At 52.6% G+C, this 25130-nt stretch overlaps 1 protein-coding gene across 19 annotated transcripts in view; it reads right to left on the bottom strand.

The window, feature by feature from the left end:
* The window catches only part of UBR5 (ubiquitin protein ligase E3 component n-recognin 5), a 2132574-nt gene that overhangs the window by 860106 nt on the left and 1247338 nt on the right, over positions 1-25130 (bottom strand). The window lies entirely within an intron of this gene.

The raw sequence follows: 25130 nt of genomic DNA, 5'->3' as shown, positions 1-25130 counted from the left end.
AATGCTACTTACCCAGTATGCATCTGTTCTTGGCATGTAGAGCTGTAGAGTCACATGCTGAGCATAGATCGCCATTCTGCTACAGCTCAAATAGCCAGGTCTTGAGGAGTCTTCTGAAGGTTAGCAGGTCCTGGGTCTGACGTAGGAGGATGGGGAGGATGTTCCAGGTCTTAGCGGCGAGGTGGGAGAACGATCTGCCGTGGGAGGTTGCTCTTCGGATGCGGGGGACAGTGGCAAGGGCGAGATCGTCAAAGCAGAGCTGGCAGTTGGGGGTGTAGAAGCGTACTCGTCTGTTGAGGTATGCTGGTCCGGTGATGTGGAGTGCCTTGTGTGCGTGGGTGATGAGCTTGAAGGTGATCCTCTTGTTGACAGGGAGCCAGTGCAGGTCTCAGGTGGGGTGTAATGTGGCTGCGGCAAGGGTCAGGCGAGCAGAGGAGTTTTGAATGCGCTGGAGTAGTTTCAGGAGTTTGGCCGAGGATCCTGCGTAGAGGGCGTTTCCGTAGTCCAACCTGCTGCTGACGAGGGCCTGGGTGACCGTTCTTCTGGTTTCTGTGGAGATCCACCTGTAGATCCTGCGGAGCATGCGGAAGGTGTTTAAGAAGGAGGACAAAACGGCGTTGACTTGCTTAGTCATGGAGAGGTAGAGTCGAGGATGAACCCTAGCTTGCGTGCGTGGTCGGTGGGTGTTGGAGCTGTTCCCAGTGCGGTGGACCACCAGTTGTCATCCTAGGCCGAGGGGGTGAAGCAGAGGATGAGGACTTCCATCTTGTCCGAGTTCAGCTTCAGTCGGCTGTTCTTCATCCACTCGGCGACGGCTTTCATTCCTTCGTGGAGGTTGGTTTGGGCGGTGAGGGGGTCCTTGGTGAGGGAGAGGATCAGCTGGGTGTAGTCGGCGTAGAAGAGGATGTTGAGGTCATGCAGTCGGGCGACGTGGGTGAGCAGTGCCATGTAGATGTTGAACAATGTTGAGTTGAGGGATGAGCCGTGGGGGTATGCCGCAGATGATCCCGGTGGCCTCGGAGCGGAAAGGGGGGAGGCGGACGCTCTGGAGGTGGTCCAGTTCAGAGCTTTGTCTTGGATCCCAGCGTCGTGGAGGCGTATGTGTAGGGTGCGGTGGAAGAACGTGTTGAAGGCCGCTGACAGGTCCAGGAGGATGAGGGCCGCGGTTTCTCCATTGTCCAGCAGGGCCCTGATGTCATCAGTGGCGGCTATGAGGGCAGTTTCGGTGCTATGGTTGCTGCGGAACCCGGACCGGTATAGGTCCAGGATGCTGTTCTCCTCGAGGTAGCGGGTCAGTTGTCTGTTGACGGTCTTCTTGATGACCTTCGCCAGAAACAGGAGCAGGGAGATGGGCCGGTAGTTCTTGATGTCCTTGGGGTCAGCCTTGGGTTTCTTGAGTAAGGCGTTGATCTCGGCATGCTTCCAGCTCTCCGGGAAGGTCATTGTCTCGAAGGAGATGTTGATGGCTTTCCGGAGATGGGGTGCGATGCTCGTGTTTGCTTTGTTTAAGTTGTAGTGAGGGCATGGGTCGGACGAAAATCCGGAGTGGATGGTGTTCATGATTATGATGGTGTTGTCGTCGTTTATGTTGGTCCAGGCAAGCAGGGGGTTGGTGTGGGTTGTGGCCGTGGGGGCGGAGGTCTCGGTGGTTGTCTGGGCTGTCGTGACGTTGATGGTGTCGTGGATGTCATTGATCTTGCGATGGAAGAAGGTGGCTAGGGAGTCGCACAGGTCTTGCGAAGGTGGGATGTCGGTGTTGGAGCTGGAGTTGGAGAGTTCCTTCACGATGTTGAAGAGCTCTTTGCTGTTGTGTGCGTTGTTGTCTAGGCGGTCTTTAAAGGAGGCCCTTTTGGCGGATCTGGTGAGGGGGTGGTGTCTGCGGGTGGCATTCTTATGGGCAGCACAGCTATCCGGTGTCTGTTCACAGTGCCATTTCTTCTCAAGCTTTCATCACGTTTGCTTGGAGGTCTTCAGTGACCCAGCTGGCTTTCTTGCTGGTGTCTCTGTTGGGGGGTTTCTTGAGCGGGGCGAGGGTGTTGGTGCAGACGTTGATCCATTGTCTGAGGTTACGGGCAGCGGTGTTGGGGTTGGTGGGTGGGTGGGTTCCGGGTGAGGGCGGTGACTTTGCTCCAGCAGCGGAGGAGGTTCTGTTGGGTGCGGTGGTGCGTGGTGGGTTTCCGGAAGGTGAAGTGGATGCAGCGATGGTCGGTCCAGTTGAGTTCGGTGGTGTGGGTAAAGGAGATGTGGGAGCTTGCGGAAAAGATGGGGTCAAGCGTGTGACTGGCAGAGAGGGTGGGCATTGGGACTAGTTGTCTGAGGTTGGCGAGGTTGGCGATCAGGGTGGTGGAGTTGCGGTCGTTGTTGTTCTCGAGGTGGAAGTTCAGGTCCCCGAGAAGGATGTAGTGTGTAGAGGTGAGGGCGTGTGTACTGAGGAAGTCTGCGATGGAGGCGCTGAACTGTGGTCGGGGTCCGGGGATCTGTAGACGTGGGTTCCTCTGAGGGTGGTGTTGGGATCGGTGTGGATCTGGACGTGCAGGTGTTTGGCGGTGTAGGAGAGTGGGGTCTGCAATCCCATGGCCACCCCAGATTTTTGCTTTTTGCTTCACTGGTTTACGACTCTCCCTGGCTGTGGGCCTGCTAATCAGACCCACAGCCCACAGCCTAGCTGTTCTCTCTACTCCAAATTGTACCCAGGTACTGAATTGGCACTGGGCCCTCTCCAAGTCCCTGTACCCAGGGCTGAGGTGCACCCAGAAGTCTCCCAGGGGCTGCAGCATGTATTATGCCACCCCTGGGCTGACTAACTAAATCAGACACAACTGGCTGCTTGACAGCTGGGGCAAAGTGGTGTACTCACCCTCTGCTGTAGATATAGTATTCCTATATCTAAACCTAAATGGACACACAGATCTCCTATCAGTCACTCCTATGGCAGGCCTTGACAATCCTGAAGGCAGAGTGCTTGGAATCGTGTGAGATAGTGCTCTGGCATGAGCTGAGCCTGTCTGCGGCTTTCGGGATCCATCCCTTAGCAGTTTCCATGATATCGCATACCATATACTCTTAAGTGCATTATAATCCTCGCGGTTAAATGCTAACTTTGGTATAGCATTATCAAAACATGTCGAGTAAGGTGTCATACGAATTGGAATACTAACCCCTCGCCAATTCTGGCGACGGGGTTAGCATTCCACCCTTCTAGAGGGACACGACATGTATGTAACCTGTAACCCCGGTTAAAGTCAGGCAGAGCCTTAGCTCCACAAAATGGATGCTGCCACCGAGACACAAGTCTGCCCTCCTGCTGCTGGGAGTCCTCCCAGCCCAGGAGGCAAGGACAAAGGGTTTCCTGCCAGGGGCGGTGCCAGCACCGTCCCAGACAGGATTTTGTGTATTCTAGGTAGGCAGGGCTTTAGAGGAAGGTGACTGCAAGTGGCACCCCGGTGCTCACTGTGCATAGGCCGGCTTGAATCAGTTCCAGGGGCACTCCTGCCCCTGATCTGGGGAAAGCCCACCAAAGGAGAGGGGTGTAACCACCCCCCTCCTAGTCCCACCCATAGGGCAGGACTTAGTCGCGTGCCAGCCCCTTTTTGCAGGATAAAGGTAGGAACTGGCCCCCTTCCAAATCAGATCATCTTTGAATCCTGAAACTACTTTCCACGAAAGGAACTCAAGACTTCTTCCCAAGATTCTCCCTTGTGACTAAGGAGTAGTCACCCTGCAGCAGCAGGCACCAACCAAGCATCGCGGTTTGTTGCCAGTCTCTCCTCCGGATCAAGACTGCTCCAGCACGACGAGAACCGGCTTCCCTGGCACCTCTGACCTCAACCTACATCATCAGCCCAGCTGTGATCCGTGGGTGCGACGAGACCTCGAGGGACCGGCCATCTTCAGAACTGCACGACGCTTGTCCAGCACGACCACCGAGTGACCCTCGACTGAGTGCTTTGGGGCAAGAGAAGCCCCGACCCTGAGCAGCTCCAGCACCGAAGTTCAGCCCCCCTGCATCCACGAGATCTGCGTGGGGCCCTTCTGCTCTTTGCTGCTCACCGCGTTGTCCAGGTCGCTTGCCCGTTGGCTAGTGGCCCTCTCACGACGCTCCACGACGACAACCACTGCTGGTCTGGTGGCTCCAGACTAGCCCTTGCTCCCCTCCAAAAGAGGAGCACCCTGTACCCTCCTGGTCCACTCAAGACGCCATTTTAGGTCCACCGCGTGGGCCTTGCATTTGCCAAGACTTGTTGCCCAATCCTGGGTCCAGCGATGTCGACAGCAAGTACCTTCGTGGGACAGCTCGCACCTCCATCCTGGTCGCAGACAACGCCTCCTGGTCCGAGAGACTGCAGAGCCCAGCAGCGCTCACTCACCTGGCTGAGGTGACTTCGTCCGGTGCCATCCTGGTGCCCACTCAAATCACTGGCTAGTGATTCAGAACTTGGTCCCCTCTGCTTACAGGTTTCTTCTTCCCTGATCCAGGCTTGGATCACCACGAACTCCTTCACTGGCCGCCTGCCAGCAACTTCTTTCTTCAGGCTCCTGGATCTTCAACGAGGGTTTCCGACGCACCTTGAACCCTATGCAGCCGCAGCCCCTGGGCTAGGTAACCTGAGTACTCCGGTGCTCCAGCATAGTCCAACACCCTAAGTGTTCGGATCCACTCTTGTTTTCGACCCACCTAGTCGGGTTCGCCCCAGAACAGTAACTTTGTCTTTGCTAGCCTCCATAGACTTTTTCCCGCCTTACGCGCGAGAGTTCCCACTCTGCACACGACGTCCACAGGCCTCCTGCTACTAATCTAAGGGTTTAGTATTGTAGGCCTAGCGTTTCTAAAGTCTATGAGAATAGTTACTTACCTGCTAGTAATTCGCATTCCACTTTTGTAATATATGGTTTTTCGTGCCCCTCGGGCATTTGTGTAAATTGTGCGACTTAAAGTATTTTCGTAAGAGTTTTGTTGTGTGCTTAGCTCCCTGACTCATAAAGAGTTCAGGGTAGACTTGTTATAAATAAATATCTGTTTATTTTCATAACAACTTGTGTGGTGCCCTTTCACTTGGTGTTCAAGGGGTAATGTGATGGTAAAACAGCTGGCTTAACACGCCCTCTAGAGTTTTAGCCTTAGACTGCTCGTATCCATGCTACTAGGATAGCTGGTCTATAAGGTTGACTTACAACCAATCATCAATAAGGGTTGTTTGGACTGATACATAGTGATCACTAGAATAGTGAGCACTGCATATCAGGCCAACTTCTCACATCCAGGGCATAGGTGTACCCAGGGCCTACCAGGGGCTGAAGCATGTATTATGCCACCCCTGGCTGGCCACCCAAACAGACACAACTGGCTGCACAACAGCGGGGGCAAGGTGGTGTAAACACCCTTTGCTTTATATATAGTATTCCTATATCTAACCCTAAAATGGACACATATATTCCTATCAGTCACTCCTATGGCAGGCCTTATCAATCCTGAAGGCAGAGTGCTTGGAATTATGTGAGATGGTGCTCTGGCATGAGCTGAGCCCGTTTGCAGCTTGCGGAACCAAGTCCAAATAGCGGTTCCATGATAACGCTATACCATATACTCTTAAGTGCATTATAATCCTCGCGGTTAAATGCTAACTTTGGTATAGCATTATCAAAACATGTCGAGTAAGGTGTCGTACGAATTGGAATACTAACCCCTCGCCAATTCTGGCGACGGGGTTAGCATTCCACCCTTCTAGAGGGACACGACATGTATGTAACTGTGAACCCCGGTTAAAGTCAGACACAGCGTCAGCTCCACAAACCGGATGCTGCCACCGAGACACAAGTCTGCCCTCCTGCTGCTGGGAGTCCTTCCAGCAACGGAGGCATGGACAAAGGGTTTCCTGTTAGGGGCGGTGCTAGCACCATCCCAGACAGGATTTTGTGTATCCCAGGTAGGCAGGGCTGAAAGGAAGGTGACTGCAAGTGGCACCCCGGTGCTCACTGTGCATATGCCGGCTCAAACCAGTTCCTGGGGCACCCCAGCCCCTGAGCTGGGGAGAGACCGGACAAAGGAGAGGGGTGTAACCACCCCCCTCCTAGTCCCACCCATAGGGCAGGACCTAGTCGCGTGCCAGCCCCTTTTTTCTTAGGATAAAGGTAGGAGCAGGCCCCCTTCCCGGATTAGATCATTCTGAATCTTGAACTACTTTCCACGAAAGGAACTCTTGACTTTTCTGAAGACTCTCCCTTGTGGCTAAGGAGTAGCCACCCTGCACCAGCAGGCACCATCGAAGCTCTTGCGGTTTGCTGCACGTCCATCCTCCAGATCAAGACTGCCCAGCTCGACCCGGATTCCCTGCCATCTCTGACCTCTACCTACATCATCCAGCCCAGCTGAGATTCGTGGGTGTGACGAGACCCGTGGGACCGGCCATCTTCAAGACCTGCACGACGCTTCACCAGCACGACCCCCGAGAGACCCTCGAGTAAGTGCATTGGGGTTTGAGAAGCCCTAACCCTAAGCAGCTCCAGCACCGAAGTCCAGCCCCCCAGCATCCACGAGATCTGCGTGGGGCCCTTCTGCTTCTTTGCTGCTTGCCACGTTGTCCGGTCACTTGCCCGTTGGCTAGTGACCCTCTTGACGACGTACCACGACGTTTTCACTGCTGGCCTAGGTCCCCTAGACTGGCCCTTGCTTCTTGTCCAACAAGAAGTGCCCTGGACCCTCCTGGTCCACTCCAGACGCCATCTTGACTCCACCGCGTGGGCTTGCCTTTGCCAAGGTTTGTTGCTCAAATCCTGAGTCCAGCATCGCCGACAGCCTCGTGGGATAGCTCGCACCTCCAGCCTGGACGCCGACAACGCCTCCTAGCCCGTGTGACTGCAGAGTCCAGCGTCGCCCACTCACCTGGTCGAGGTGACTTCATCCGGTGCCATCCTGGTGCCCACACAATCACTGGCTAGTGATTAAGAACTAAGTCCCCTCTGCTTTCAGGTCGTCTCCTTCACTGATCCAGCCTTGGATCACACCGAACATCTTCACTGGTCGCCTGCCAGCAACTTCTTCTTTCAGGCTCCATAGACTTCAACGAGGATTCCCGACGTCTTTTGAACCCTATGCAGCCGCGGCCCCTGGGCTAGGTAACTCGAGCATTTCGGTGCTCCAGCACAGGTTCACTCTCCTAGTGTCCAGATCCTTTTTCGTTTTCAGTCTATCTAGTCGGATTCGTCCGGAAACAGTAACTTTAGAAACACTAGCATCCATAGACTTCTTCCCGCATCCCGCGTGAGAGTGCACACTCTGCACCCGATCTCCCTAGGCCTCCTGCTCCTAACCTTAGGGTTCAGTAGTGTAGTCCTAGCGATCCTGAAGCCTCTGGATCTTGTTACTTACCAGCTAGTATTTCGCATTCCACTTTTTGGTGTATATGGTTTTTCGTGCCCCTCGGGCATTTGTGTAAATTGTGCAACTTGAAGTATTTTCCTGTGAGTTTTGTATTGTGCTTAGCTCCCTGACTCTAAAGAGTTCAGGGTAGAACTGTTATTAATAAATATCCTATATTTTTATAACAACTTGTGTGGTGTCCTTTCACTTGGTGTTCAAGGGGTATATGTGATGGTAAAACAGCTGGCTTAAAACGCCCTCTAGAGTTTAGCCTAAAGACTGCTCTTGTCCACGCTACTAGGATAGCTGGTCTAATAAGGTTGACTTACAACCAATCATCAATAAGGGTTGTTTGGTATGATACAAAGTGATCACTAGAATAGTGAGCACTATATATCAGGCCAACTTCTCACAGGCGGTGCTGAGGGTGTTGTCTGTGTTGGTCGAGACTCAGAGTGTTATTGTGGACGATGGAGATTCCTCCGCCTGCTCTGTTGGTGCAGTCCCTGCGGGTGATCTTGTAGCAGTCCAGGATGGCTATGGCAATGTCAGGTGCCGAGGAGGGGTTCAGCCAGGCTTCCGTCAGGAAGGCAACATCTGGGGAGGTTGAGTCAAGTAGGTCCCAGAGTTCAATGGCATGTTTGCGGGCGGAGCGGGTATTGAGAAGGATGCATCTGAGGTGGTTGGGTTCTTTCCCGGTGGGTCGATGTGCAGGTCGGATGATGGTGAAGCTGCAGTTCCGGCAGGTGAAGGGTCCTTGCGTGCGTTTCGGGGAGGGCAGGAAGCAGGTGTGCGTTCGTCCGATGTTAAGTGCATGGAGGTTGCTGGCATCGTAGCGGCGTCTGGTGTCATGGGGTTCACGGGGGCCAGGGGTTCTGGCGCTGACCGCGGTCCAGGCGCAGACTTCGGCACACCAGCGGCGTGCCCGCCATATAAGGGGAGGTGGGAAGGAGAAGCAGCTGAGAGGTGGGAGCGGGGCGGCGAATAGGCGAGCAGGAGGGGGCGCAGGGACGCAGCGGCGTGAAAAAAAAAACAAGTGAGGTACGGCAGAGGGAGCAGAGGGCAAAACTAGGCACAGAAATCACGGGAGGGAAATGGGGAACAGGAGCAAACACAGATGCCAAAAAACAGTCCAGAAACAATACAAAACCCAAATACAGGGTCCAGAGAAACACTGGAGGGAGAAAGGAGATGAAAGAAAACACAGGCGGCAAACAGTCAAGAAACAATACAAACACAGCAAGCCTCGAACTCTCGTCCAGCAGCAGCAGCAAGCTGGGGGGCGCGCTCACAGAAGGTGGAGCTGTTGCGGAGGCGAGCGGAGCGACCTGCCTGAGAGCAGGGTCAAGGGTCACCAAACACCACTAAACAAACAACCAACAATCATACACAACACAGTCATACTCCAAGACATAACTGTGAGAAGTTGGCCTGATGTGCAGTGCTCACTATTCTAGTGATCACTATATATCAGTCCAAACAACCCTTATTGATGATTGGTTGTAAGTCAACCTTATAGACCAGCTATCCTAGTAGCATGGATACGAGCAGTCTAAGGCTAAGACTCTAGAGGGCGTGTTAAGCCAGCTGTTTTACCATCACATTACCCCTTGAACACCCAGTGAAAGGACACCACACAAGTGTTATGAAAATAAACAATGTATTTATTAGAATCACAACAACCCTGTACTCTTTATGAGGACAGGGTGCTAAGCACACAACAAAACTCTTATGAAAGAGCACGTTATACACAAATGCCCTAGGGGCACGAAAAACCATATACTCTAAACGTGGGATGCGAATTACTAGCAGGTAAGTAACAGTACTAATAGGCTTTGGAATCGCTAGGACTGGACTACTGAACCTTTAGATTACTAGCAGGAGGCCTAGGGAACTCGGGTGCAGAGTGTGCACTCTCACGCGGGATGCGGGACAAAGTCTATGGGAGCTAGAATTCACAAAGTTAGTGTTCACGGGCGAACCCGACCTGGTAGGGAGAAAACGACAGTGGATCCTGACCCTTGAATAGTGAGGCTATGCTGGGACGCCGAAGTTACCTAGCCCAGGGGCTGCAGCTGCATAGGTCTGAAAAGACGTCGGGAATCCTCGTGCCGGACCAGGAGCCTGGAAGGAAGAAGTTGCTGGCAGGCGACCAGTGAAGGAAAGTTCGATGGATCCAAGCCTGGATCAAGGAAGAAGGAAACCTGAAAGCAGAGGGGACCAAGTTCTTGAATCACTAGCCAGTGATTAAGTGGGCACCAGGATGGCACCGGGCGAAGTCACCGCAGTCAGGTGAGTGGGCGCTGCTGGGCTCTGCAGTCTCTCGGACCAGGAGGCGTTGTCGGCGACCAGGATGGAGGTGCGAGCTGTCCCACGAAGGTTCTTGCTGTCGACGTCGCTGGACCCAGGATTGGGCAACAAGTCTTGGCAAATGCAAGGCCCACGCGGTGGACCTAAAATGGCGTCTTAGCCGGACCAGGAGGGTCCAGAGTACTTCTCCGATGGAGGGAAGCAAGGGCCAGTCTGGAGCAACCAGACCAGCAGCAGTGTTGTCGTCGGGCGTCGTTCGGAAGGCCACAAGCCAGCGGGCTAGTAGCCAAACAACGCGGTGAGCAGCAAAAAGCAGAAGGGCCCCACGCCGATCGTGGAGATGCTGGGGGCTACTTTTCGGTGCTGGAGCTGCTCAGGGTGGGGGCTTCTCGGACCCCAAAGCACTCACCAGGAAATTACTCGGTGGGCTTGCTGTGCAGAAGTCGTGCAGTCTTGGCGATGGCCGGTCCCTCGAGGTCTCGTCGCACCCACGGTTCTCAGCTGTGCTGTAGAGGTGTGTAGAGGTCAGAGGTGCCAGGGAAGCTGGGTCTCGTCGAGCTGGGCAGTCGGATTCCGGAGGAAGGACGTGCAGCAGACCGCAGTGTTCTTGGATGGTGCCTGCGGATGCAGGGTGACTACTCCTTAGCCACAAGGGAGAATCTTGAGGAAGAAATCGTGAAGTCCTTTCGTGGAAAGTGGTATCTTGATTCCAAAGATGATCTGATTTGGAAGGGGGCCAGTCTCTACCTTTATCTGGGAAAAGGGGGCTGGCACGCGACTAAGTCCTGCCCTATGGGTGGGACCAGGAGGGGGGTGGTTACACCCACTTCCTTGGCGGGCTTTTCCCCAGCACAGGGTCTGGAGTGTCCCTGGAACTGGTTCAAGCCAGCCTATGCACAGTGAGCACCGGGGTGCCACGTGCAGTCACCTTCCTCTAAAGCCCTGCCTACCTACCATACACAAAACCCTGTCTGGGACGGTGCTGGCACCGCCCCTGGCAGGAAACCCTTTGTCCTTATCTCCTGCTCTGGGAGGACTCCCAGCAGCAGGAGGGCAGACTCGTGTCTCGGTGGCAGCATCCATTTTGTGGAGCTGAGGCTCTGTTTGACTTTAACCGGGGTTAGGGGTTACATACATGTCGTGTCCCTCTAGAAGGGTGGAATGCTAACCCCGTCGCCAGAATTGGCGAGGGGTTAGTATTCCAATTCGTATGACACCTTACTCGACATGTTTTGATAAAGCGATACCAGAGTTGGCATATAACCGCGAGGATTATAATGCACTTAAGAGTATATGGTATGCGATATCATGGAAACGGCTAAGGGATGGATCCCGAAAGCCGCAGACAGGCTCAGCTCATGCCAGAGCACCATCTCACACGATTCCAAGCACTCTGCCTTCAGGATTGTTAAGGCCTGCCATAGGAGTGACTGATAGGAGATCTGTGTGTCCATTTTAGGGTTAGATATAGGTATACTATATCTACAGCAAAGGGTGAGTACACCACCTTGCCCCAGCTGTCGTGCAGCCAGTTGTGTCAGTTTAGTTAGTCAACCCAGGGGTGGCACAATACATGCTTCAGCCCCTGGGAGACTTCTGGGTGCACCTCAGCCCTGGGTACAGGGACTTGGAGAGGGCCCAGTGCCAATTCAGTACCTGAGTACAATTTGGATAGAGAGAACAGCTAGGCTGTGGGTCTGATTAGCAGGCCCACAGCCAGGGAAAGTCGTAAACCAGTGCAGCAAAAATCTGGGTGATCATAGGATTGCAGACCCTACTCTCCTACAATAACTAAACATATCGATACACATCACAGTTCATTTCATAGATACATGCAATAAAAAAGGGGAAAGAGAAAGCGCCGACGTGCGTTTCGGAGTGGAGTCAAAAACCCACAATTCCTTCGTCAGGGCGCAGCAAATCAGTTATTTATAGGGTGGTCAATTGTATTCCAAAAACCATCCAGGTGCTTTCTTATACGTGGTGCAACAAGGGTTCAATGTAACAATTGTTTGGGACTTTAAAAACAATCTGTGGGAACAATAAAAATTCATTGGAGCACATCTCTATATTTTAATATATACATAACAATCAACATGAAGCTTTGGCAATAACCCAAGGAAATAGAGCTAGGCCAGCCCCTGTAAAATGAGCAACGAAAGGATCCCCTAGTAGAAGGTGACTCTAAAGCCCCCACGGACTTTGCAACCTCAGTGTCCTTCATTTTTTCCAGCGAGGGGTCAACTGCTGGAACAAAGAGATGTTCCTTGTCAAATTGTTGGTAGCGAATAGAAGCTTGCACTTCAGGTTTGAATCCTGAAATTCTCAACCAAGTATGCCTATGGAGTAGAACGCTAATGTTTACTGCTCGGGCTGCTGTGTTTGCTGCGTCTAAGGCACATTTGATAGAGGTATTTGTTATGAGTTCACCCTCTTGAATAAGGTCATTCGCTCTAGATTTATACGTATCAGGAAGAAAGTGCATAAGCAGTTTGAGTTCGTCATAATGAGCTCTATCCTATCTAGCTAATAGAGCTTGAGCATTAGCAATGTGACAATGATTGGCTGCTTGTGATGCTACTCTTTTGCCCGAGGCATCAATTAATTTGGACTCTTTATCAGGAGGAGGGGCGTCACCTGTGGTCTGAAAGTTAGCTCTCTTAAGAGCGTTAGAAACCACAAGAGAGTCCAAGGGCAACTGACCTCTAATATATATGGGGTCAGCAGGTTTATACTTTTTCTCTACCCTGGGAGTAATGATTCTTGCCCTTCGAGGATCTTTAAAGATGTCATCTGCATGGTTGTTGCAAAGTCATCCTGTGCCCTGGGCACCCCCCAACTTTTTGATGACTGGAACTGGTGGTAACTGACTGACTGACCCTGGGCTCTGTTTAACCAGGCCCAGGGCCAGTGCCAAGCTAAAAGGAACACATTAGAATACAGTTAAGACATCCAACATACACTAGGGTACACTATGGTATGAACAAAAGTTACTTACCTGTAAACTGTGGTTCTCCAGTATTGGTGTCTTTCATAGATTCACATGCTTGAATAATTCCCCGTTGTCGAAGTGGGAGTCCCACGGTACATAAAATAGTAGTTATATATATATATATATATATATATATATATATATATAAATAGAAAACATATAAATATACATATACATAGAAATATATATACATAGATATAAATAAGAGAGTTAAAAGTACCATAGAACAATATAGGCCCATAGAAGCCTAAAGGGAGAATTCACTTTAGTAACATATCCATGTCATTATAATAGTCCACATCCCAGCAAATTAGGCTGCACTACCCTCTAGAACCTTCTCCTCAGAAGCTCAAGCCCTCAGATTTTCGTAGCACCAAAGTGACCAAGAGTGCATGAGGAGAAGAGAGCCTCTGAGGGGAGGAAGGGTGGGTCGCATGTGAATCTATGAAAGACACCAAAACTGGAGAACCACAGTTTACAGGTAAGTAACTTTTGTTCTTCTCCATTATTAGGGTGTCTTTCATAGATTAACATGCTTGAATAAGAATAGGAAGCAGTAAGCCAACACATGAGTCATAAAGGCAAGAAGAGCAAATGCAAGCAAATAATGCACATATGAACATTACATATATATGAAAGAACCGTTTATGACAGGAGGCGGGAAGGAACAGAGGCTCACCTTCATCTGAAGAGATTCCGTAGCACCGCTTGACCCACAGCAGTGTCTGCAGCGTCAGCTGCCTCCAGACAGTAGTGCCTCGTGAACGTGTGCCTTCTGGACCACGTTGCCGCCCTGCAGATTTGATGTAGAGGCACTCCAGCAAAGAGGGCGGTAGAGGATGCAACAGCCCTCGTCGAGTGTGCTCGCGCCGGAGCAGAAAGAGGCTTGCCAGCCCGTTGATGGCAGAAGCAGATGGCAGAAGAAATCCAGCGAGCAATGGGTTGTTTAGTGACCGGATGTCCCTTGCGCATCCGTCCATAGGCCACAAAGAGCTGGTCTGATTTACGAAAGGCAGCAGTGCGTTGGATGTAGAATTTGAGGCAGCGCTACAAGGCCAAAGAATGAAGAGAGCGCTCAGCGAGAGACTGAGGGTCTGGGGGAAAAAGTCTTGAGAATGACAGGTTCATTAAGGTGGAAGTCCGAAAGAACCTTATGAATGAATGCAGGATTCGTACGAAGTGTAAAAGCATCCCTTGAGAATTGAAGAAAAGGAGGCTGAATGGTGAAAGCCTGGATGCCGCTCACTCGCCTGGAGGAAGTAAGTGCGAGGAGGAGGGCAACTTTCCAAGTAAGGAACTTTAATTCCGCGGACTGAATAGGCTCGAAAGGAGGTTGGAGGAGCTGTGATAAGACCAGATTCAAACGCCAAGCAGGCGGTGGACGCCGGATAGGTGGAAACATGCGGAAAAAGAGCAGTTAAAGAACTGACGAATGATCCGAGAGGAGTACAGTGACGTGGAACCGTCGTGGCGAAAGCGGGAAACCGTTGCCAGGAAGAGTTTAAGAGTGGAATGCGAAAGTCCCGATTTTGCCAAAAGGAGGAAAAAAGGCAGGATTTGCTCAGGTGTGGCGAGCAGAGGATCGACCTTCTCCTTGTGGCACCAGACACAAAACCGTTTCCATTTCAGTTTATAGGTCTTGAATGTGGAAGGAGCGCGTGCATGAGCAAGAACTTCTCTGCACTCAGGAGCAATAGTCAAATGTGCAAACTCATTGTGCTCAGGTTCCAAGCGAGAAGCTGGAGAGACGCCGGATCCGGATGGCAAATCTGGCCCTGGCTCATGGTGAGAAGATGAGGCAGGGGACGAAGAAAAATTGGATCGCACCGGGAAAATAGTAGAAGATCCGTGAACCACGGGTGACGTGGCCACTTGGGTGCAATTAAGAGGACGTGACACGGCTGAAGTCTCATCTTGTGCAGTAGGCGCGGAATCAGAGGGATCTGCGGAAAAGCGGAAACAAATTTGTTCGACCAGTTGATCGAAAACACATTCCCGTTCGATCCGCTGTGGGGATGCCGACTTGCGAAGCGTAGGCATTTGCGGTTGAGTGGAGTAAGCAAACAGATCCAGCTCCGGCTGGCCCCACAAGCGAAACATATACTCAAGAGTTGGTTGATGGAGTTCCCACTCGTGATTGTCCGTAGCCGATCTGCTGAGAGTCGGCGAGGGCGTTTGAGGCACCCGGACCGTGAACTGCTGTTAGCTGGACCCGATGATGAATCGCCCATTCCCAGATTTTTTGTGCCTGTCTGGATAGCAGAAGAGATCTCGTGCCTCCTTGCTTGTTGAGGTAGTGCATACTGATGGTGTTGTCTGTACGCACCAGCAGCGACTTCCCTTCCACCAGCAGCCGGAAAGACTTCAGGGCGAGGAAGATAGCCAGGAGTTCCAGGCGATTTATGTGCCACGTGCATTGAACTGGCTTCCATTTGCCCTTGACCGACAACCCTTCGAGGTGTGCGCCCCAACCCTCTAATGAAGCGTCCGTCGTAAGGGTAAGCGTGGGGTTTGCGTCCTGGAACGCCGCCCAGTTGCAATGTTTGGTAGGTGAGCCCACCATTTCAATGCGCCCTGAATGCGGGGGGTCAGGCAGACTTTGTCGTTGAATGACCCTGAGACTTGCCGCCATTGTTTGTCCAATTCCTCTTGGAGGACTCGCATGTGGAGCCTGCAATTGGGGATCAGCTGTATGCAGGACGATGCCATGCCTAGAAAAGATTTTAACATCCGAACAGAAGCGGACCTTCTTGATCGTAGAAGAGCCACCATCTTGACAATGCGATCTTGTCGCTCCTGCGAAACAAACACCTTCTCTAGACGAGAGTCGATTAATGCCCCCAGAAAGATCCTTTGTTGGGCTGGATGGACAGGGATTACTCGTGATTGATGGAACGACCCAAGGCGTGGAAGACTGATAGGCAAGTCTGAGTGTGGTGGCTGGCTGTAACAAAGGTTTGAGCCTTTATCAGGCAGTCGTCTAAATAAGGGTAGAACTGTATGCCCTGTAGGCGCAGAAGAGCCGCAACCAGAGCCATGATCTTTGTGAAGACTCTCGGAGCGGAACGAAGGCCGAAGGGTAAAACTTTGAACTGGAAGTGTTTCGATCCCACTGTGAAACAATGGTACTTCCTGTGTTTGTGATGGATTGGCACATGGAAGTATGCACCTTGGAGGTTGATTGTGGAGAGGAACTCTCCGGGATTGAGGAACTGTAAAATTTCCCGCAAGGTCAGCATTGGAAATGTTTGGGATTTGATGAACTTGTTGAGGGCTCGGAGGTCTAAGATAGGGCACCACTCTCGTGGTTTATTCCTGATAAGCGGGAATAAAAGCCCTTGCCTTGCCTTGTTGTAATCGAGGAATCACTTCGACAGCCCCTTTCTTTATCATCACTGCGACTTGCGCCTTAGTTCCTTCAAATGTGCAGGGGGAGGTCCATAGGGTGGGCGGGGTGGAGAAAATTTGAGAAATTCGAGAGCGTGGCCCTTTAAGATGACATCCAAGACGCAACGATCCGAAGTTATTTCTGACCAACTGTAGAAGTGTTGAGAGATTCGACCTCCAATTTTTGGAGCAGGAAAACACTTGCCCCGTGGAAAGTCACTGTTTTTTTTTAGAGGTGGCACCTCCTCTGTAGGTGTCTTTCCGTCGATAAGGCCTAGAATCGGATTGCCTATTCTGATTTTGATAGGAGTAGCGCTGCTTGTTGTCACCATAGGAGCGGTACTGGGAGGAGCCGCGAAAATTGGAGGAAGTACCTCTGCCACGTGCGCCGCGAAAGGGCCGTTTCCGGTACTGGAGAGAACCCAGGGCACGAGCAGTGTCCGTGTCTTTCTTGATGGACTCTAAGGCGTCGTCCACATGCTTGCCGAAGAGGGAATCTCCATCAAAAGGCAAGTCTAGCACTCTTGCCTGCACTTCAGGCCGAAAAGCTGTAGCCTTAAGCCAGCCCTGCCTCCGTAAGACTGCTGCACCTGCGAGCTGCCTGAAACCCGTAAAAGAAATATCAACTGCACAATCTATAATTTCAGAGGAAATTTCTCTCCCTCCTGCACGATCTGAAGGGCTTCCGCCCTGGAGGAGTCCGGAAGCTGGTCAACCAAAGCCGCGATCTCGGACCACATCTGACGGTCATATCGTCTGAGGATGGCCAAAGAGTTTGCCGCCCTGACCGTCGTAGCAGCCATAGTGGTGAATTTCTTTCCAATGGTATCCAGGCAGCGACCCTCCTGATCCAGTGGCGATGTTAACGGAGTTGCCGGGTTACGTGACCTCTTTTGGGCGGCTTGTGTAATGACTGAGTCAGCTTTTGGTTGCGATACAAGACATGCCGGTGAATCCACAGGCGCCTTATACTTTTTGTCAAGGCGCGGAAGCACGGCCTGGATGGAGTTAGGCCATTCCATTAGTTTAAGTCCCTCCTGCCATATAAAGTCAATTATTGGGTGTAGGCGAGTAGTATCTGCTTCCTATGGTCACCCCCACTTTTTGATTTACTGGTTTTCGACTTAGATATGGCTGTGGGCCTGCTAATCAGACCCACAGCCCAGATGCACTCTCTCTAAATTCACACCATGTACTCTAGGTACATCCACAATTGAGAATTGGTTCACCTTGTCAGCCTCTGTAGAAGTGTACCCTAGGTACTCAGGGCATAGGTGTAACCAAGGCCTACCAGGGGCTGCAGCATGTATTATGCCACCCCAGGCTGGCCACTCAAACTGACACACAAGTTACTACTTGTGTAACGATATATCTGTAAGAGACATTAGTTAGTATTAGATTCCTTACCTTAGAATATCCCCAGGCGTCAGACTGGATCCGGAAATGTTTGCGTAGCAGTACCCTTGCGCGTCAGTAGGCGTCGTCTGCGGCTCCACGTCCGTCGTCGGCGTCGTGGGCGCCACGATGACGTCGTCGGAGTACTTAGACGCCGCCTCCGCGTGCTGACGTCAGTTCTTAGACACAGCTTTTCCGCGCCAGAAACGCAGAGCCATGTTAAAAACCAACACTGGTGCCATTGAAACTAGGGCCCTGAAAGGGGGCAACCTTAACCCTAGATATTGGTTCGCAGAACGGGGAGGATGGGTGGGTCGGTAAGGAATCTAATACTAACTAATCTCTCTTACAGATATATCGTTACACAAGTAGTAACTTGTGCATCTGAAAGAGACACGTTAGTATTAGATTCCTTACCTTAGAATAGATACCCCAGCAATACCAACCCCGGTGGTGGGTCTGAGAACCAATAATCACACCAGAAAGTCCTGGAGGACGGAACGGCCAAAGAAGCCATCCCTCCGGACTTGGCTGTCCAGGCAGTAGTGTCTCGCAAACGTGTGCAGCGATGCCCACGTAGCTGCCTGACAGATATCCTGTAAGGGCACACCCCGGCCCAGGGCAGTCGTAGTCGCCGTGGCTCGGGTGGAATGAGCCCGTAATCCAACAGGGGGCTCCTTCCTAGCCAAGGAGTAGCATGCCTGGATACACAAAATGATCCACCGGGAGATGGTCCTCTTGTGCACCGCTTTCCCCTTCTTCGCGCCCACGTAACTAACAAAGAGTTGGTCATCCACCCGGAACTGGCGTGTGCGATCCAAATAGAATGAGAGCGCACGTTTTGGGTCCAGACGGTGGAGCCGCTCTTCCTCTTTAGAGGGATGCGGTGGCGGGAAGAAGGTTGGCAAGGTGATAGACTGCCCGATGTGGAAGGCCGTGACAACCTTGGGAAGGAAAGATGGCTTAGTACGCAACACCACTTTGTCCGGATGGACAGAAAGAAAAGGTGGAGTACAAGAAAGGGCCTGGAGCTCACTCACTCTCCTGGCAGAGGTGATGGCAACCAGGAAAGCAGTCTTCAGAGTAAGAAGGCGAAGAGGACAGTTGTGAAGTGGCTCAAATGGAGCGCACATCAGAAATGTAAGAACCAGGTTCAAGTCCCACTGAGGCATCACAAACGGAACAGGAGGAAATGTGTGAGTGATGCCCTTAAGAAATCTGTTAACAATAGGGGACTTGAACAAAGAAGGTTGATCAGGCAGCCTGAGAAAGGCTGAAAGGGCAGAAAGGTAGCCCTTGATAGTGCCCAGAGCAGAGCCCTGCTAGGCAAGAGAAAGGAGGAAGAGAAGAACCTCAGAAAGAGGGGCAGCAAGAGGATCCACAGCCTTTGCTGTGCACCATGCCACAAATCTGTTCCACTTGCAGGCGTATACCGACTTTGTGGAGGGACGCCTGGCTGCCAGAATGACGTTACAGACTTCAGGAGGCAAGTCAAATGGCCTTAACTGTCGCCGCTCAATCTCCAAGCATGGAGGTGGAGACTGGACAGGTTCGGGTGGAGGACCGTCCCCTGCTGCTGCAACAGAAGGTCCTCCTGAAGAGGCAGACGAACCGGGGGATCGACTGACATACTGAGTAGCTCTGGATACCAGTACCTTCGAGCCCAGTCCGGAGCCACAAGGATGACTTGGGCCCGGTCGCGCTTGATCTTCTTCAGCACTCTGGGCAGAAGTGGTATAGGCGGAAAGGCGTACAGTAGACCGCAACTCCACTCGTGACGAAAAGCGTCGCCGAGCGAGTGCCGCCTTGGAAATTCCAACGCGCAGAACTGATGACATTGCGCGTTCTCTTCGGTGGCGAAAAGATCTAACCAAGGATCTCCCCATCGCTGAAAGAGGCCTTGCGCCACGTCCGAGTTCAGACGCCATTCGTGATCCATCATGCACCGACGGCTGAGCTAGTCCGCCCTGGCGTTCAGAGAACCTGCCAGGTGTTGAGCCACCAGGGTCACGCCCTGGCGTTTCAGCCATTGCCAAAGGCGAAGAGCCTCTTGACAAAGGATCCACGACCCCACCCCGCCTTGTTTGTTGCAGTACCACATGGCGGTGGTGTTGTCCGTGAACACCTGCACTACACTCCCCCGGACAGAGGGGAGGAATGCTTTCAGTGCTAGACGAATCGCCCGTAACACCAACAGGTTGATGTGGAGCCGGGCCTCCGCCGGAGACCAGAGGCCTCTGATCTCCGGCTCTCCCATGTGGCCTCCCCAGCCCTGGAGGGACGCATCCGTCACAACTACGTGCTCCGGTTGGGGAAGGGAGAGGGATCTGCCGCTGACCCAATCGCGGTCCGTGAGCCACCACTGCAACTGTCTCGCAGTGCCCTTCGAGATCAGGACGTGGTCGGATAGGTTGCCCTGATGCGGGGCCAACTGAAACTTCAGGTCCCACTGCAGAGCCCGCATCCGCCACCTGGCGTGATGCACGAGCAGGATGCAGGAGGCCATCAGCCCCAGCGGCAACCTGACCGAGACCCGGGATAACGGCCGAAAGATGGGAATCAGAGCCTGAATATCCCGGACCCGCTGCTCGGGTGGATAAACCCGAAACTGCGCAGAGTCTAGAACCGCTCCGATGAAAAGAAGCTTCTGAGAGGGGCACAGGTGTGACTTCTGCACATTGATGGAGAACCCCAGCCGATGCAGGAGATCTGCCGTAGTCTGGAGGTGGCTGACGACTGTCTGGGGCGAGCCCGCCTTCAACAACCAGTCGTCGAGGTAGGGGAAGACTGAAACCCCTTACCTGCGCAGATGAGCTGCGACCACCGCCATCACCTTTGTGAACACCCGTGGGGCGCTGGTAAGGCCGAAGGGGAGCACGGTAAACTGAAAGTGCTCGTGGCCAACCGTGAACCGCAGGTAGCGCCGGCAGGACGGGGATGTGGAAATAAGCGTCCTGCAAGTCCAACGCTACCATACAGTCTCCTGGGTCCAGGGCAGCTAGGACCTGAGCCAGTGTCAGCATCTTGAACTTCTCCTTCCGGAGGAAGCCGTTGACGTTCCTTAGGTGCAAGATAGGGCGGAGGCCCCCTTTGCCCTTCTTGGGTACCAGAAAGTAGTGGGAGTAGCAACCACACCCTACTTCTGGCCCAGGAACACGTTCGATGGCCCCCTTGGCCAAGAGGGCCGTAACTTCCTCCTGCAGAAGTCGCAAATGACCCCCCGATACACGGTGGTTCTGCGGTGGCATGGCTGGAGGAGTCGCCTCGAAGGGGAGGGAGTAGCCCCTTCAGACGATCTGCAGCACCCACCTGTCCGAAGTAACGGTGCGCCAGTGGAGGTGGTGATGGCGAACCCTGCCTCCCACTGGCGTCACATGGGCCTGAAAGCACGGACTAGGAGGATTTTGAGGCGGATGCCGCGGGGGAAGGTGTGGACTGACCTCGCCGTTGTCCCCGACCGCCGGGTCCCACGGCCGCCACCGCGTTGGGTATTACCCTGCGGAGCGTGGCTGGCAGCACGTGTGGGTACACCCCTTCCGTGGCCACGAAAGGAATGAAAGGCAGCCGATTGCTGGCGCGGGGCCGAGAGGCCCAAGGACTTGGCCGTAGCCCAGGAGTCCTTAAAGCGCTCAAGCGCATGGTCTGCCTTGTCGCCAAAGAGGCGACGGCCATCAATCGGCATGTCCATCAAGGTGTTCTGGACATCGGCCGAAAAGTTGGCGGACCTCAACCAGGCGTGACGTCTAACCGCCACCGTCGTTGCCATCGCTCTACCCAGTGAGTCGGTGGTATCCAGCCCACACCGTATAGAATACTTGGCTGCATCCCGGCCCTCCACAAGGGCTTGGCCGAGTTTGGCCCGTACCTCCAACGGACACTCTGGCAGCACTTCCGCAACCGTATCCCACAGAGAGTGGGTGTAGCGGCCCAAAATGCATGCGGTGTTGGAAGACCGCAGTCCCAGACTAAGGGACGAGAAGATCTTTTTGCCATACTGCTCGTACCTCTTGGATTCCCTGTCCGGTGGTGCCGACGGGAATGCGGTCTGGGAATTGGAGGCCTGGATGACCAGGCTCTCGGGGGTAGGGTGGGTGGACAGGAAACATGGGTCGCCCGGTGCTGGGCGGTGGCGCCTGGCCACGTTCCTATCTACGGGCGAACCCGTAGCGGGCTTGGACCAAGTGCCCAGAAGAACGTCGGTCAAGGCTTGACTGCGGTTTAAGGACCTCAGTGAGGAGATTAGTCCTCACGGCCGCGACGGGGAGCTCAAGGCCCAAGGCCTTGGCAGCCCTCATCAACACCACACTGTAGGTTGCCCCCTCCTCCGAAGCCACGGTAGGAGGGGAGACAAAACCAGTGTCTGGAGAGGTGTCCAGGCCACTGGCCTCCCCAAGGTCTCCTGTCCAGTCCTCATGAGACTGACACTCTCTGGTCAGAGGGTCCTCAGACCCCTCCCAATCCTCTTCATCACCCATCTCCTGAAACTCAGGGTTTCCAACTAATGGGGCCTGCTCAAAGAAGTGAAACTCCCCACACGACGTCTAGAGCGGCGCCCATCGGGCCGTCCCGATGCCGGAACAGGAATGAAGGGGGCATCAGGGACGGCGCCGCCAGAGGACCGGCGACGATCCAGATCTAGAAGAAGGTCTAGCGGCGTCCCGCGGCGCCGGGCCCAAAGGCGCCGGGACAGCTGTACACTGCAGCGCCGGCGGCGTCGGGATAGTGGGAACCTGCGGCGCCGGGCCCGAAGGCGCCAGCGGCGTCGGGGCCGAAGCACCCGACCCGCTAGAGGCCCCAGACGGGTCCGCTGGGCCCGAAGGCGCCGCAGAGCCCGTCGAAGGAGAGAGTTTCCTCATGGCCATGAGGAAGCGCTCGATCTCCTCCGGCGTCGCGTTGAGCCCAGGGACCGGCGGGTGTGGAGCAGAATGCGAAGCTGGTGTCACCCGAACCCCCGGACGCATCGCGCGAGCGTCGGGGGGAGTCCGCAGAGCGATGACGCCTCTTGGACTTCTTGTGCTTCTTACCCGACGACGACTTCGACCCGGAGGAGTGCAGCCTACTCCCGGAGCTGTGGTGGCTCCGAGCCCGCGACCTGTCCCTCGACCTCTCGCGGCGCGGTACCGACTGCCGGAGTTCGAGTCGCCTGCGGGACCGCTTCCGCCTGGCTTTCGAAGAGGGCCCGGCAGTCGGAGCAGGCCTTGTCGTAGTGATCGACGCCTAGACAAGTTAAACTCAGGTGGTGAGGATCCGTAACCGACATCGTGCGGTCGCAATCCTCGCAGTGCTTAAAGCCGGGCACCCCTATGGCACCAATCTGAGTCGAAAGACTTCGAGAAATTATCAAAAAAGATCAAAAAGGTAGTCAAAAATTGACTAGGGTTACTGCTTTTTCCAGATCTGCGCTTGCTGGCGCGGAAAAAAGAAGAACTGACGTCAGCACGCGGAGGCGGCGTCTAAGTACTCCGACGACGTCATCACGGCGCCCACGACGCGACGACGGACGCGGAGCCGCAGACGACGCCTACCGACGCGCAAGGGTACTGCTACGCAAAAGTTTCCGGATCCAGTCTGACGCCTGGGGATATTCTAAGGTAAGGAATCTAATACTAACGTGTCTCTTTCAGATAGGCCTTTTGCAGGCTTTCCTGGGAGTCGTTCACACCTCTCCCCAGTAGGCTGTCTTCAGGACAGTCCTTTATGTGCAACCATAAGCAGGCACTGGAAAACCTTGGGCAACAAAGTAGCAACTTACGAAGGTTGTAATTTGCCCACTAATGACATTGAGTTTGATTTAACCAATACATCAGATTTAATGCACTGACTCTTGATACCTTGAAGTACCAACCTTAGTTGCAACATCAGCCTGTAACTCTGCACTTGCCAATGAAGCTACTAGTCTTTCAATAAAAAAAAAACTAAAACATTTATTTACTGTTAGGCCCTTACAAACATGAAACCACAGGTCAAACCTTTTAATATGAAGCACACTACATTTAGGGCTCAGTAGGCCTGCTTTAGGGGCGACCAAAAAATACAAAAAAGGACAGCTTGAAAAAGCAAAGTCAAGTTAACAGTTTAACCTGCTGTCCCAGCCAGCTAATGAGATGCTGGGAGTCATGCTTTAGCCTTGTCACAGTTGTATTGGTACAACTAGTGCTGCAGCCCACAAGAGACACTAACGTACTGGCCCTAGGCACCCCTGGTACCATACACTAGAGGCATGGAAGTAAGTCAAGTTATGACAATTGGTGATAAGCTAAATAATTGTACCTTTTTCATGATCAGATCACATGCACTGAGCCCTGATTAGCAGGGCTCATGATTTCAGTGACTGCACCAGTGCCTTGTAGTCCAAATTGGAGCGAAACATGGGAGGCAAGCCTGCAAATAAGCCTGTTTTGTTACAGTCAAACTGGGATGATAAAATTGGTGACTGACGTAGTGGTGGTGTGTATGCCTGAGTAGGTGTTGGTGGTGTGTGAGGCCTAGGGGAAGACGGCTGCTGTGCTAGAATAGTGGCCTTCACCCTAACCTTCCTAGGGATCAAGAAGGCTTGGAGGTTCTCTGAAATATGGTGCAAAAGGCTTTTTCTTCCAGCACCTTCTTATCCACAAGGACAACATTGCTGGTATGGTTTGGCATGGCATTCTGCATTGTTGAAAATAGTCCTCTTTAAATATATCCTGTTTCTGTTTTCCTTTGCCCCTAATATACTAAGTACACTACTTGATGTCTGCAAACCTGGAAGTTCTTTAAAAAGAAAAAAATAACTAGAAAAGAGAGAATTGCATTCCTTGTTCGCATTTGGAAAATTGGCTTCATATGGCTTGGCTTTAACTATTAATCTATGCAATATTCTTGACATTTAAATGGCATAAACCACTTGTATGAGGTGATGTTGTCTCATGAGCAATCTTAAAAGACGCTGCCTGGGGTGGTATTGTCAGGGGAAGGTATACTGTGACACAAGTGGTGTTTAAGCTCCCATTCTGTATTGGCATGAAAGAGCTTAGCAAGTAGTCTGTTGCCCATACCGCGAAGACTGCTACAAACAACCTTCTTGATAGTATGGTGTCCCTTACTGCCCCCTGTAACTGGGCAGTCCCCCACAATAGGGATCTATCTCCTGAGGTCAGCATATGGCCTTTGCAATTTCAGCATCTTTATAAGGTCAGCTCAACATGTCAACAATCATTCCACACACTCAAGAGGTTTGGTAGAGAAGGCTTTAGAGACTGTGTGCGATAAAGGAGAAGTGGCATAACATGGAAAATAACTACATCACAATGCATTAGCCATCCTCAACCAAGCTACATCTCCTCTTATGAGTTGCTTGTCTTTGACAAAGTACAGCTCTCCATTGCCTTTGGGCTAGTTTTGGGCTTCAGAAATGACATATACCTGCATTAGATTCTCAGCTATCTTCAGTTTAATCCTCCCTACATAATTCCACTACATTTCCTCGGCCACATACACCCACCCCTTGCACCCCTCTACCAACTTCAAGGGTACCCAGATTCAGTGCCTGCCAGGGAGATATTTATTAAGTATAGAAATCTCTAGGGAAAGCATACAAATAGTCATCTCTACGCTCAAGTACAAATGTTGCAAATTAAATAAACAAAACTTACATTTGAATGGATATACACACAGATAGACGTTAACGTTGCCTTCTATCAGATAAAACAG

This window comes from Lissotriton helveticus, chromosome 4_1 (assembly GCF_964261635.1).
Source record: "Lissotriton helveticus chromosome 4_1, aLisHel1.1, whole genome shotgun sequence".
NCBI classification, from domain to species: domain Eukaryota; kingdom Metazoa; phylum Chordata; class Amphibia; order Caudata; family Salamandridae; genus Lissotriton; species Lissotriton helveticus.
Note: the sequence above shows the minus strand (reverse complement) of the source record. Positions and strands in the feature narration are given on the sequence as shown.